General features: G+C 37.6%; 1 protein-coding gene across 13 annotated transcripts in view; it reads right to left on the bottom strand.

Annotated features, from left to right (window-relative positions):
• LOC140917504 (SLAIN motif-containing protein-like) overlaps positions 1 to 13122 on the bottom strand; it is a 116846-nt gene that overhangs the window by 99772 nt on the left and 3952 nt on the right. The gene's annotated exons all lie outside the window — the stretch shown is intronic.

The raw sequence follows: 13122 nt of genomic DNA, 5'->3' as shown, positions 1-13122 counted from the left end.
GGCAGGACATCAGCTTTCTCACAGACTAATTACTTGTGGTGCAAATAGATATACCATACTGAGGAGCGGTTTACAAGAGATAAAGAGACCCAAGAAAATGAAAAAAAAAAGTCAAGCTACAGACTTCAAAACTATTCAAAGTGAAGGCCGTTACATTTCACATAACTCATCTATGAGCAGGGTATATAAAAGGGGTCTCGGATCAATGCGATGTTATTTTTGACAATGTAACTGGTTTAGAAGATGGAAGGGTCAGCTACCTTAGGACTTCAATGGGTTACTACATGGACACGTCCGTAAGATTGGACTCTTATTAAGTTAAGAGAAAAAATATCTTCAGAAAGGAGCTGACGTCAAGAATGTAACTTTAATATTCTATTTCTGATATTTTCATTTAAAAAAAAAAAAACTACAAACGTCATGACTTTTTAGCATTTAAGATTACAAAAACAATTTTAACTCTGTCCCCTTGTTTCAATCAATGCTCATATTTGCCCTGACCTTGCAAATATTTACACATGTGCTTAAGCACCTCACATCCTTAGAGGTTGTTAAAAAAATATTTAAACTCTACTGAACAAGTCGTATGTCTCATTATTCAAAAATGTCTGACAAAATAAGTTTTCTAAAGACAAAACTCCTCTGGTTCAAGAGGTTTTAAGAAAGGTAAGTCCAAAGCAGAAGCTACTTACCAAAAATCTGATCTCTGAACTCCCGCTAATCACTAAACATGCAAAAGACCAAACTGAAGAATATCTATTTCTGTACATGTAATAATGTACAAACTTAAATAAGGGAACTTTTACTTTATAATTTGGCCTGTTTTGGTTATTTATTATAGGCAAGGCTGGTGGCACTGCCTGTTACGGCTGCTCCACACTTCTTATAATAAGACCCTATTTTTACTTGCTTATAACTTTGCCCAACTTCAGCCTTTGAGTTGAAATTTTCCATCTGGATGTCAGTCTCAAGCTGAATTTTTCCGAAAAATGTTAGCCAAAATGGTTCAGCCATTTCCAAGAACAAGATTAGTGAAAAATTGATTTCCCCCCCATGTTAACAATTTTTGAGAGCTGTTTTCTGATATGCCCTATTGCCTTTCTGCTTTGGAAAAGGGACTTGAAATTTGGCAGGTGTTAGCCTTTGTGTTAAAGATGTATCTTTGGCTACCCTCATGAAAAGCCATGCACATTATAATCCTTTTTTGGAAGGTGGTGAAGAGGGAGGAAACTGCAATTTGCATATACTCAGTAGAGACTGATTTTCAGCAGCTAATATTTCCAAAGATTCCATCTTCACTGCATGCTCCATCCCCTCACCACTCCCACATGTGACTGCACTGCATACAGACCATCCCCAGAGAGTGACTGAGTATGCACCATCCCTGGGCTACAGGGGCTCAGGACTTTCCCTGTAATAGCTACTCTAGACCAGGACCAGGCACTTGAACTCAGTTCAGGAACCCAATATCTTCTGTCCTCTCAATAACCTCCCTGCTGGCATCCAGGCAGCATGAAGAAAGATGAAATCTGATTCAAATGCACAAATGAAAAGCCAGTCCAAAGGGGAAGAGAAAGGAATAGACTGGGACAAATCATCTGATGAGATTTGGAATTGGGGACGAGGGTGGGTGAGAGGGAAACTGATACTGGGAGTTGGAACAGGGCAGGCTACCACTGTTTGGGTAAGGCTCGGGGAAGAGAGGGAGACTAAAATTAGGGCCTTGGTGGGGGGAGGGGGGAATGGAGGAAGAATGAGCTAAGGAGGGTGCGACACTCTGTACCTTGGGGGAACACTGAGCACCCCCATGTTCATCTTTGTAAAATGATTGTGTGGTATCCAAAGCAAAGTTTGTCATGTCAGGTGTCTTCGGAAGGCTCATGATGCACTGAGCATTTTTGTTATAGTGATGTTATAGTAATTGTTCTTACAGTAATGTTATAGGTTATAATGTCATGTATATAGTTATGAGGCTGAAAATGTGTCTTCATGGCTTAAAATAAGCCCAGGCAAAAACTCTCCAAGAGCAAAGAGGCAGTTCACACCTCATCAGGACATGTATGGGACAAACCCAGCCCAGCCTCACAGGAACAAAGGACGCTGGCCTAGGCAGCAACAAAAGGTGCTGTTGGACTCTCGAGTGAGCCACCCCGCTTCCCTTGGTCAGTCAGGGACTACGATGAGGTAAAGCTCACCTGACTTTGGTGGGGGGGGGCAAAGCCAAGAGGGAAGAAAGAACATGATAAAAGGCAGAGACATTTGCCATGCTCTTCCATCTACATCTACAGATACAATACTAAGCGACTGAACCGTTGATCAAAGAGAAGAGACTGGCTGAAGGACAAACAGCCTCCCTGTGGTGAGAAGCATCTAAGTTTGTAAGGGTATTGAAAGTGTTAAGATCAGCTTAGAAATGCGTTTTGCTTTTACTTCATTTGACTAAATCTGATTTGTTATTCTCTGACTTATAATCATTTAAAATTTATCTTTATAGTTAATACATCTGTTTATTCATTCTACCTGAAACAGTGCATTTGGTTTGAAGCGTGTCAGGGATTCCCTTTGGAATAACAAGCGTGGTACATATAAATTTCTTTGTTAAATTGACAAACTCATATAAGTTTGCAGCGTCCATCAGGCATAACTGGACACTGCAAGACACAGGTTCCTAGAGTTGTGTCTGGGACAGGAGATATTGGCTAGTGTCATTCGGTTACACAATCCAAGCAGCTTACATGCCAGAGGCTGTGCGTGAACAGCCCAGGAGTGGGGGTTCTCACAGCAGTGCAGGGTAAGGCTGGCTCCCAGAGTCAAGGATTGGAGTGATCTAGCAGATCACCAGTCCAGATAACACCAGAGGGGGAACGTCACAGAGGGGAGGAAAGAAATGACAAGGATCAGGGATATGGACGGCAAAATGAGGCTGGTTCAGTAAAGAGACTGGACAAGGCGCGGATTTCCCTCTCCTCTAACCCAAGATTGGATGAGAAGCCTGGGCAAGGAGACTGTGAGTCCATGGGTTGGAGGAGAAGGCAGATTGAATGAAGAGCCATGAGGGAAGTGAAACTGGGTGGGCAAGAATAGATAGACTAAGATTAGAAGCCTCAGGGTTAGAGATTAGGATGGCAAGAAGAATGAGACAGGGACAAGGAGCCAGGGGTGGGGAAGAGACAGGATTAGGATAGTTTGGAGAGGACAGGGCAGGTCTGTCCCCCACTAGAAGCACAATCCCTTCTAGAGCTTGGAATGGAGCTTGAGTACCACCACTCCTCTGCTGTCAACAACTATCTGTGAAACCCACTAGCAAAATATGTCTCCTCTCCTTCTAGTGCTGGTCTCCAGAGAGGATGATCACCTACTATTGCTATCAATTACTCCATTAGCTCAAAGACCAAAGATCTAAAGGTTCCAATCCTCCTGATGAACCATGCTGATGTAAATGTAATGCTAAAAGAACACTGAGGTTGCAGAGTCAAACACTCAAAAGTTAAGAATGTCATATTAAAGTGGCTCATGCAACCTTGATTTGGCCCCCTTATGCACATACATTAGGATTCATCTTTAATAACATGATCATGCATTATTTTTTCCACAAGACCCCTGCCTCATTCAGTGGACAGGATGGACAGTGTTCACTTAATAAGCACCTAATCAATATTTTTTTTTAAATCCTCATAGTTCAGGTCTTAATTACTGTACACTGTTCAAACCCTGCCCTGAAGGCAGAATTAGTAATTTCCCCATGGACATTTCTATGGTGCTATGTATTTGAGTACTTCTCAAACATTAATTTATCTTCACAAAAATCCTGTGAGATGAGGGGATATTAGGCTCATTTTATAGATTAGGACCAGAGGCTCAGAAATCCATTAATTCTGGGTTCCCAATTTGAGACAGGACATGATTTTTCAGAGTACTTAGCATTATATTGCACTTTATATATTCACAGACAGTTCCCACTGACATAAGCTACAGTTGAGTGCTCAGTACTGATTAGTCAAATCAGACCCCAGGGTCTCAAGATGGGCACTCAGAAAATGAGAGCCACATAATTAGAGACCATCTCTGACAAGTTTGGTTTCAGTGACTAGCTGTGTAACTGAGGCAGGGATAGAATCCAATTCTCCAGGGCAGAAGTTAACCAAAGATGAGACCATCCTTTCACTTCCTGCAATCCCCTGCCTTACTCACTAAACACCGTCCAATTTCTGCAAGAAATGAGACAGGAGTCCTACTGACAACACCTTTCTTTTCTATACAACCCTGATTCATTCCCAGAACAGGTCCATCCTGTGCACTGAATGAGGCAGGAATCCTGTGGGGAAAAAAAAAAAAACAGTATGTGATCATGTAATTAAGGACTGTATCATAATGCATATGCACTAGAGGTCCAAATTAATGATTGCACAAGCAACTTTAATGCTGGCATTTCCCAACTTGCGGGTGCTTGTCCTGCAACCCTAATGTTTTTAATGCAGTTTTGTGTATGTTCTATAAAATCTATTTTAGAATTCCCTATTGTTAAAGTGTGACTCACCTCAGCATTAGACAAACTGAACAAGAGATCAAAAGGATTGTGCTAATCAGTATTCCTAAAATTATAAAAACCCAAGAGTTGTTATACTCATGAGACTCACCACCAATGCTACTGCATAACAAGATTTTAACTTATATATTTTTAAACACAGAACAGGAAAAGAAAAGCCTATAGCTAATATAAAACAAGAGCTGAAGTAGATAAAAATCGTAGATTTCTAGGTCAGTATAATTAAATGTACTGCTTGAGACATACTGATACCTACTTAAATCCAGTTACTTATACAATACCTTAAATTCAAAGTTATTTCATTAGCTTTCTTTTTAATCTATACATTTGATTGTTATGATAATCTATGGAAGTTTGCATAGAAAGAAACATGCTTATCACCCACACAGGAAAGTGCGTTTTAATATACAACAATACATTTGGGCATACTGTTATTGGCACATTGTGATTAGTCTCATGCTTTCAGTCACCCAAATAGTGGAACTCCAAGACAAGTCATCCCCCAAAATTGCTTGTTATTCTAACAGAATTGTTTGGCAGACAAAAACCTGAATGACTGAAACTATATAAATGATAAAACCTTGTCAGTACTATTTCTGAAATTACTTGTGGAGTTATTACACACACACACACACACACACCAAAAAAAAAAAAAAAAATCAGCACTGCATTGCTACATTTCCTAAAGAAGCTATTTTTAAAAATTCAGTTGACAAATCTAAGCCTCCTGTTGATGGCATTCGTGACTCCAACCACATGGGAGACCCCCTTGAAGATTATAGCCAGTTGCCACCTTGCTTTAACACTTTGAGTCTATTTCCAGCTTGCGGGTACTGACAAAGTCTTGTGCTGAATTCCTCTAATGCTAAAACATGCTATAATATCCAAGCAGTAAGGGCACGCTGTGTTCAGAATTTTAACATTAACCATTTTTTGTTATTTTCATACAAACAAAATCCTCACACCCACCCACACTAGCCAACGTTTTCTAAAGTGCCTAGTAATTTTGTGCCTCAGATTCTGGATGCCCTACTTGAGATGCCATAAAGGGTGCCAATTTGCAAAGCTGGGTTTCTCAGCACTTTCTGAAAATCACGCCCCATTCAGGCATTTCTAATTGGGTAAATTAGAAAAAAAAATCAAAGCACAAAAATTATGTTTCTTGTTTTGAAAATCTTGGCCAGTTTTATTAAAATTTAACTAAAATTTAGCTCTTCCCATATCCCACATTTTTAAGTTGACCTACAGAACACAGGCTAGTGAAATACAAAGAGACAAGTCTGATTAGTTCCCTCTAAACAGTGGTGATCTCTAATTTTTAGTGTGAAAATGTCATCTTCTCCTTGTCCCTCTTACTCAGACTTTTCCTTTTTCTTACTTTACTTCCATCTTTTTAGAAGGCAAAAGATGTACCCGAGTAACACTGGCACACTTAAACTGAAATACCACCCTATTTACGCAGATGAAATGCCAGATGAGATCAGCTGTAGATAACTAGCTTTAAGTAGCTTTCTGGATTAACTACCTTTATTCACAAGTATAGTAATCCTCCCATTTGGTTTGAACAGTGGCTTAAGACAAAATGGAAGCTGGTTTAGTCGGATGCCAGGCTCCCATAAATTTGGTGTCGGAAACATTCCTTTTCACATAGATGGTCACCACTAGCAGAAAGTGTAGCAATGCCAGTTTTCATTAAAAACTGTCAAATCCATTTTATATTTGGTGACAAATGTTTCTAACCCTATGAACTCTATGAAAATCATAGGTTGAATCAGCTGGTGTTGTCAGACAGAATATGAAGGCAAGCTCTTACATGCCGACTTATCCTATGGCACTATAGAACAGTGGTTAATACTGAAAAAGAGAGTCAATCTTTATTTTTCCCCTCTCAAATACATTTACCTGAAACTGTGACATTTGCTTCCTAAAGTTTTATTTGCAAAACACAGTCTTTGCAGTACTTCAATGACATCCTGATTAAATGGACTGTGTGCCTATGAGCAACCACACAAAGTTATATTGCTATTCAAATTTAGCTTTTAAGACTACCTATTGACCTTGTTAAAAAGACAGCATAAGATATTAATATTAATAACTGACATTAGTATATGAAAAGGAATATTTAGCATAAGCCTTCTGTTCTTTAATAGCATGAAAATAACTAACTGGAATCCCAAAGTTTCACATTGGCAATCCAGGCACATTAGAATGTGCTTCTTTCCCTACTACAATACAAGGAAATCCATGTACACACACTTCTTCAGGGGAGAGAACACCACAAGATATCCAACCTCCTGTGCCTCAGATCTACTAGCCAACAGCAAACAAAGGGCCTAATTCATTATTTCCCTACACCTTACAACCATTATGCTGTGTGGATGAAAAATGCTAGCATTCTAACTGCTAGCATTTTATACTCACTTTACACCATTCTAAGTGATTAAACAAGGAACCTATTCTGATCCGTTTATGTGAATAAACTATAAAACAAAAATAGTGTAAGTTTGGAATAATGCCACAAAAATCAATGGAGTTACACTGGCATAAGAAGTAAGGAAGAGTTCAAAATCAGACCCAAAACACAGGGCAAAAATTAACTGGGTTATAATCATTAGCCTGTATAGGAAATGCTTAAAATTTGTCTGTTAATCTCTACATTACTGACTTTAAGGTCCAGATTTACAAAGGAATTTAGGGGCCTAAAGATTCAGGCACCTAGTAGAATTTTCAAAACCACATAAATAGGTTTAAAAAGTCCATACAGAACCACGGTACTAGTACAATGCTGCAAGACTTGCATCCCAAAACAACTGTAGGGAAACATTTAAATTTCAAACAAAGAATTCACTGGCATTGTAAGAAGTTGCACAGACATATCAGTCTTAGATTTCTTTATATAGAAAAGCAGCCTTTAATTCATAGTTTCTGATAGAGGTTCATGGTTTCAGCATGTTTGTTTGTTTTTAAAGGGATATAATAAGTAGTTTAGGCCTTGACATGCTTTGTGTTAAATTCAGATTTTATTTTAAACAGGCTCGTGCGTAAAAAAAAAAAAAAAAAAAAACCCACCACTACATAGTTCAAAGAACAAAAAGTAAAAATACTCTTTTTTAAAAATCCACCTGGTTTTACAAGCAAAGTCAGATCTGCTAAGGGGTTTTAGAAGCAGTATTTTTAGTGGCACTTCTTCTTCTATTCTACTTGAAAGAAGCACACTTTATTTGCTTTTAAAGACACCATGTCACTGTTTACAGGAACAAAAAGTTAGACCTGCCTGTTGTTTAGGTCCATAAACACACATTCAGATGAACCAGGTAGTCTTGTGCTGAAAATGCTGGACTAGGATTCTGGAAACTTGGGTTCAGAGTCCCAGTTTTATTTCAAATATGCAACCTTGGAAAAAAAAGTCATTTAATTCTCTGTCTCAGTTTGCCTACATGTAATAATACTTCTCTACCTCACAGGAGCATGGGAGGAAAACAATCATTAACGTTTGTGAGGTAGGTTCTAGAGTGATGAAGGCCAAGCATGTACTAAATAGAACATGGTCATTTACATACCCATTGCACTTCCCCCACGTTGGCGGCATTTTTACAAGTGAGTAAACCCCTTTGTTTTCAGTTTAAACTACGGCTGTCAAACAATCAAAAAAATTAATCATGATTAATCGCACTGTTAAACAATAGAATACCATTTATTTAAATATTTTTGGATGTTTTCTACATTTTCAAATATACTGATTTCAATTACAACATGGAATACAACATGTACAGTGCTCACTTAATATTTATTTTTGATAGAAGCACTGTAGAAAAACAAAATACTATTTTTCAATTCACCTAATACAAGTACTGTAGTGCAATCTCTTTATCATGAAAGTTGAACTTACAAATGTAGAATTATGTACAAAAAAAATAACTGCACTCAAAAATAAAACAATGTTAAACTTTAGAGCCTACAAGTCCATTCAGTCCTACTTCTTATTCAGCCAATTGCTAAGATGAACAAGTTTGTTTACATTTGCAGGAGATAATGCTGCTCACTTCTTATTTACAATGTCACCTGAAAGCGAGAACATACATTTACATGGCACTGTTCTAGCCGGTGTTGCAAGATATTTATGTGCCAGATGCACTAAAGATTCATATGTCCCTTCATGCTTCCACCACCATTCCAAAAGACATGCGTCCATGCTGATGGCAGATTCTGCTTGATAATGATCCAAAGCAGTGCAGACCGACGCATGTTCACTTTCATCATCTGAGTCAGATGACAACAGCAGAAGGTTGATTTTCTTTTTTGGTGGTTCGGGTTCGATAGTTTCTGTATCATAGTTTTGCTCTTTTAAGAAAGCCTGCTCCACACCTCGTCCCTCTCAGATTTTGGAAGGCACTTCAGATTCTTAAACCTTGGGTTGAGTGCTGTAGCTATCTTTAGAAATCTCATATTGGTATCTTCTTTGCATTCTGTCAAATATGCAGTGAAAATGTTCTTATAATGAACAAGATGTGCTGGGTCATCTTCCAAGACTGCTATAACATGAAATATATGGCAGAATGTGGATAACACAGAGCAGGGGACATACAATTCTCCCCCCAGGAGTTCAGTCACAAATTTAATTAATGCATTATTTTTTTAACAAGAGTCATCAGCATGGAAGCATGTCCTCTAGAATGGTGCCAAAGCATGAAGAGGCATACAAATGTTTAGCATATCTGGCACGTAAATACTTTGCAATGCCAGCTACAAAAGTGCCAATGCCTGTTCTCACTTTCTGGTGACACTGTAAATAAGAAAAGGACAGCATTATCTCCTGTAAATGTAAACAAATTTGTTTGTTTTAGCGATTGGCTGAACAAGAAGATGGACTGAGTGGACTTGTAGGCTCTGAAGTTCACACTGTTGTTCCGTAACTGCACTCAAAACCAAAACAAAAATCTACATTTGCGTATTGCACTTTCACGACAAAGAAATTGCACTACAATACTTGTATGAGGTGAACTGAAAAATACTTTATCATTTTTACAGTGCAAATATTTGTAATAAAAAATATACACTTTGATTTCAATTACAACACAATATACATGAAAATCTTTAAAAAAATCCAAAATTTTTAATAAATTTCAATCAGTATTCTATTGTTTAACAGTGTGATTAAAACTGCGATTAATCACGATAAATTTTTTTTTGAGTTAATCAAGTGAGTTAACTGTGATTAATCAACAACCCTAGTTTAAACTGATTTTTACCGAAAAAATCCTGGGTTTTACAAAAAGCATTATTCTTCCCACCCCCCCCCCGATTTTCACCCTACTTTTGTATCATTCAAATATATATAAACAAATAACTTGTTTTATTAGGAAAATACAATACATTGTATGAGATACGTTTTAGGATAATACATTAGCCTGCCTGTATATGTAAAGCTGCCTGTTGAAGTAAGGCTATGTGTTAGTCTAGAAGATGCACACAGTAAACAAACAGGCATGCATGCAAGCTCTAAAGTACATGCACATCTGAACATACTAATGAATCTCACACCCATTTTAAGCTGTTAGATAACGGTTTAAAGATTTGACACGCTAAAATGGGAAGAAAATGAAAATCTTTATCAGAATATGTTTCAGAACACAAGGAAGTATTGGAAAGTTTAAAAAAAAACAAGAGCAGGAAAAAAGGGTGAAATTGAGTGTATGAGCTGCAAATGGTGTGGCCCAGTTATTAAATGTAAATATTCATAGGCTAATAGTTCTAAATCTAAACAATAAACTGTTTATTCAAATGAAATTGTTTGAGTTATGTTTTAGTTCTGCAGCAAACCACACTGAATTCCATTCACCAAAACTTTAATCTAAGGAATACATTTTTTCCTGTCCTTCCGTCCACCAAAATAAACCCTGATATTAACCCAGAAAATTAAGGTTTTTTGCACCTATTTTACCTGTTTTTGTTCTTGTAGTAATAAGCAACGATAAATTCCTGGGGAAAATTAAATAAAATAAAAACCAAATATGTAACTCCCCTACAAGTGAGACATTCAGTACACAAGAACCCTTTGAAAGCCCACAGAGGTGTCAGAGATGTGTTTGTTTGTTTGTTTTTTAAAAAGGTTCAACGGGATATTCACAGGTTTTGGTGAGGGTAGATTTAGGGCCCAACAGTTAACACAAATCATCATCTACTGCACTGAGAAAAAATAAACATATTTGCTTCCAGTTACAGTAATTTTAGATGTTGCTTTTAATTAGATTGGGTAGAAAATTTTCATATGGAATTGTGAATATTACTCTTACATTTGTCTTCTTTAACTGTTTTTTGTTTGTGTAGGTTAGATTTTGATCTTACACTGATATCTGATTGAAAGTTATACATTCCTTCATTACAACTAACAACGTAACTGGACTTCACAAGGCTCATGTAGAAACATTAATATTGGAGTGTATGTACACAATTCACTGTAGCACCTTTTCATTTTTGTTATATATATATATATTTGCACGTGAAGCCTGATCCGTATTGTCCTGATGAAGAAGTCAACCAAAGTTAATGTTTCTTGCATTGATTTGTTTTTGCCTGCCAAGTGCCATTTGCTAAACATGTACCTTACTCAGCACTTGCCACAAGTGCCACAAAAAAAACAACTTTAATAGTTTCACATTCCAATAAATGTTTCTCATTTTTAAGAAATCTGATCACACATTTTTAGGCATTCTGAAGGTATGAACAGTTGGATTTTAAAGTGACAATCAAATCTGACCAAATATTAAGGCTTCATAAAATAAAAATTTCACAGAAGCTAAGAATACCAACAATATTTTCAGCAGGGAGATAAACAGACATTCCGCTGCAACATTTGCAACCAAGACATTGCAACATTGCACTAGCATACAAGAACCTGAGAAATGCAAGAAGAAATTAGATTAGAAGTATTTTTAACTAGATGGAGTCTTTTCCACTCCTCAAACTAGCAAGAAGAGACGGTCATGCCATGTCATTTGAAAGGTAATTGTTTCCCTGTATATTTATAATCAAATCTCAGATTCAAACTGTAACTGATGTCACTAAGGTATTTATTTTCATACTTGGTAATATGCAAACAAAAATGTTTATATATTTCTTAAATTATCCTTACAAGTATAAACTCAGGTTTAGAACTCATTAATTTCTAAGATTTGTTTTGCCCTGAGCACATATTCTGGAACAGGTATCTGCACTACAGTGTTGATGTCTGGTCTATTTGCAGATACACAACAGTAAGAAAGCCACATTAAACATATCTAACATTCTGTGAAAGCAATGAATGAAGTCTTAAGATACTCACAATGTGCCTTACTTCTAAATCAAGGCTACTATTGAGGAGTTGGAATTAGTTCTGAATGTTATCTTGTTTAGCAAGCAAAAGTGAAATTGCAAGCACACACAAAAAAACCAAAAAGTAGAACGGGACAATTATAGAATAGAATAGAAAAGAATAGAATATCAGGGTTGGAAGGGACCCCTGAAGGTCATCTAGTCCAACCCCCTGCTCGAAGCAGGACCAATTCCCAGTTAAATCATCCCAGCCAGGGCTTTGTCAAGCCTGACCTTAAAAACCTCTAAGGAAGGAGATTCTACCACCTCCCTAGGTAACGCATTCCAGTGTTTCACCACCCTCTTAGTGAAAAAGTTTTTCCTAATATCCAATCTAAACCTCCCCCACTGCAACTTGAGACCATTACTCCTCGTTCTGTCATCTGCTACCATTGAGAACAGTCTAGAGCCATCCTCTTTGGAACCCCCTTTCAGGTAGTTGAAAGCAGCTATCAAATCCCCCCTCATTCTTCTCTTCTGCAGGCTAAACAATCCCAGCTCCCTCAGCCTCTCCTCATAACTCATGTGTTCTAGACCCCTAATCATTTTTGTTGCCCTTCGCTGGACTCTCTCCAATTTATCCACATCCTTCTTGAAGTGTGGGGCCCAAAACTGGACACAGTACTCCAGATGAGGCCTCACCAATGTTGAATAGAGGGGAACGATCACATCCCTCGATCTGCTCGCTATGCCCCTACTTATACATCCCAAAATGCCATTGGCCTTCTTGGCAACAAGGGCACACTGCTGACTCATATCCAGCTTCTCGTCCACTGTCACCCCTAGGTCCTTCCAATTACCTCCCATCTTACAAACAACACTCCTGTTAGTACACCCCACGTGATATTAGCTTTTTTTTTTTTTTTTTTGCAACTACATCATATTGTTGATTCGTATTTAATTTGTGATCCATTATAACCCCCAGATCCTTGTCAGAATTATTACTGCCTAGCCAGTTATTCCCCATTTTGTAGTTGTGCTTTGATTATTTCCTTCCTAAATGAAGTACTTTACACTTGTCTTTATTGAATTTCATCTTGTTGATTTCAGACCAATTCTCCAATTATAGTTAGTCTAAATGGTCAAGGATAGAAATAGTCTGTTTATGCTCATTTCATTCTGGCACAGGACTCTTATAAACAAATAGCTAACATTAACAACTTGATACCTGCTCCAGAAATCAAAATAGTATACACTGTTCCATGTTAAAAGGGAATCAGATGGAG

Source organism: Lepidochelys kempii, chromosome 9 (genome assembly GCF_965140265.1).
Source record: "Lepidochelys kempii isolate rLepKem1 chromosome 9, rLepKem1.hap2, whole genome shotgun sequence".
Classification (NCBI taxonomy): domain Eukaryota; kingdom Metazoa; phylum Chordata; order Testudines; family Cheloniidae; genus Lepidochelys; species Lepidochelys kempii.
The sequence above is the reverse complement of the archived record's forward strand: the minus strand, read 5'-3'. Positions and strand labels throughout refer to the sequence as shown.